This window comes from Penaeus vannamei, chromosome 39, assembly GCF_042767895.1.
Source record: "Penaeus vannamei isolate JL-2024 chromosome 39, ASM4276789v1, whole genome shotgun sequence".
Lineage (NCBI taxonomy): Eukaryota > Metazoa > Arthropoda > Malacostraca > Decapoda > Penaeidae > Penaeus > Penaeus vannamei.
The window spans coordinates 16,824,860-16,827,359 of record NC_091587.1 but is presented as its reverse complement, the minus strand read 5'-3'; positions in this window follow the sequence as shown (position 1 = coordinate 16,827,359).

Genomic DNA, 2,500 nt, shown 5'->3' with positions numbered 1-2,500 from the left:
GAAAGGGAATATGACGACAAATTAACGACAGAGTCCGTGAGCGAAAATTTACACCAAGCGCTACGTGAGCAAAGATTATTCAATTTATTGCGGAGGGATCTCTGATGACGTTCGCTTTCAAGGGAAGACCTACGCGCTGCAATGGCTAAAAGATCGTCAACAAATTGAGCGGGAGTGACCTCTCTAAGCAATCTAAGAGACTTACGAACTTTAAAAAACGCATCATCGACATCTAATTTAGCGCAACGAATGCTATCATATAAACGGTTACGTTCACAATCGGAAAAAGGAATGCCTAATCTAGCACTGTACAAATACTGGCATCTAGCACTGTACAAATACTGGCCAAAAGCAATTGACCGTGCTAGATTAGGCATTCCTTTTTCCGATTGTGAACGTAACCGTTTATATGATAGCATTCGTTGCGCTAAATTAGATGTCGATGATGCGTTTTTTAAAGTTCGTAAGTCTCTTAGATTGCTTAGAGAGGTCACTCCCGCTCAATTTGTTGACGATCTTTTAGCCATTGCAGCGCGTAGGTCTTCCCTTGAAAGCGAACGTCATCAGAGATCCCTCCGCAATAAATTGAATAATCTTTGCTCACGTAGCGCTTGGTGTAAATTTTCGCTCACGGACTCTGTCGTTAATTTGTCGTCATATTCCCTTTCACGTTATGAAACCGAACTCTTAGGTTTTGGTTTATCGTTTGCTACCAAACCTAGCGTTAATCATTGTCTTGATTATATTAAAGGTCTTGATAGTTTTATTGCCAAACAAAATAAATCGTCGATTAAAGATCTCAGTTATCTTAAAGGTGTCATGTTGAATCCGATTCTCGATTTGTTTGATAATTTTAAAGGCTTACCCCGACGTTATCTTTTGGCCACCAGATCTCTTAAACGTAATCCGGACATTTTAATCACCAAAGCGGACAAGGGTAACAACGTTGTCATCCTTGATAGATCTGATTATATACGCAAAGCGCAATCCCTTTTACACGATAACTCTACGTATCAGAAACTGCGTTCAAACCCTTACCCTTCGGTAATGGAATCTTTTCGTAAAAACCTCAAACGTATTGCTGCTAAATGCCCTGACCCCAAATTTTTTGATCGCTTCAGAACGATTAACCCATCGATTCCGTATTTTTATGGCCTTCCTAAAACTCACAAACAGGGCGTTCCGCTAAGGCCTATTATTTCGTCTTGTAACTCGGTCAACCGCCCATTAGATTCTTGGTTAGCGAGCGTTTTGTCTCCTTTCATGGGATCCTTTTCTAATAGTCATATTAAACATTCGATGGATTTCATGGACAAAGTTAGAAATTTGCCGACGCACGATAAGAAACTTGTTAGCTTTGATGTGGATTCTTTATTTACAAATGTCCCGCTTGATGACGTGCTAGATTTTCTTGAAAGGAAACTTTCTTCGTTTCATCAGAGGATCCCTATTCCGGTCAATTGCTTTATCGATCTCATTCGTTTGTGTGTGTTACTAATAATGTCTTTACTTTTGACGGCGATTTTTATAAGCAAATACATGGTATCGCGATGGGAAGTAGCCTTAGTCCGGTTTTAGCTAATTTATACATGGAAATGTTTGAATCTGAGTTACTTCCGTCAATCCTCTCGCCGGACACGATTTGGTTTCGCTATGTTGATGACATTTTTTCTATGTGGCAAATGAACCGTTCAGATTTCGATGATTTTCTCAATAGACTAAATAACCTCGCTCGTACCATTAACTTTAAAGTAGAATGGGAAGACTCGGGTAAATTACCTTTTCTCGACGTTCTTTTGTCCAATGTGAATGGCTCGCTTAAATTTTCAGTTTATCGTAAGCCCACCCACACCGCTAATTATCTTCATTTTTTCTCGAATCACCCGCTTTACATTAAGAAGTCAGTTGTCTCGTCAATGTTCCTGAGGGCTTATAGGATTTGCGATAACGAATTCATCGATCGTGAGCTTGACTATATTTTCGACACATTTTCAAAATTAGGATATCCTCGTTTTTTCTTAAATCAGGCACATTCATCCGCGAAATGGAAATTTTATAATAATTCCCGCAACATGCAACAAGAAAGTGCCAAAAATCTTTTAATCATTCCCTTCAACCCGTCTCTCGATGAAAAACGCCGTATGTTTAAAGGAGCTGGCATTGACATCGTTTTTACTTACCCGAACACGTTGCGCAATACTTTGATTAGACATAATATAACTAGCAGTGCTATTGAGACCTCTCCCGGTATTTACACGATTCCTTGCAAGGATTGCCCGAAATTTTACATAGGCGAAACCGGTAGAACTTTTGAAAAAAGAATTAATGAACATAGACGTGATGTCAGATACGCCAGAGAATCTAATGCTTGTTTTATTCATTTACGCGACGAAGGGCATCAGTTAAATTGGAAAGACGCCAAGCTAATTCATAGATCGTCAAACTCGTATGAAAGGAAAATAATTGAAGCCCTTTTAATTAGAAAATTGCCTAACTTTAA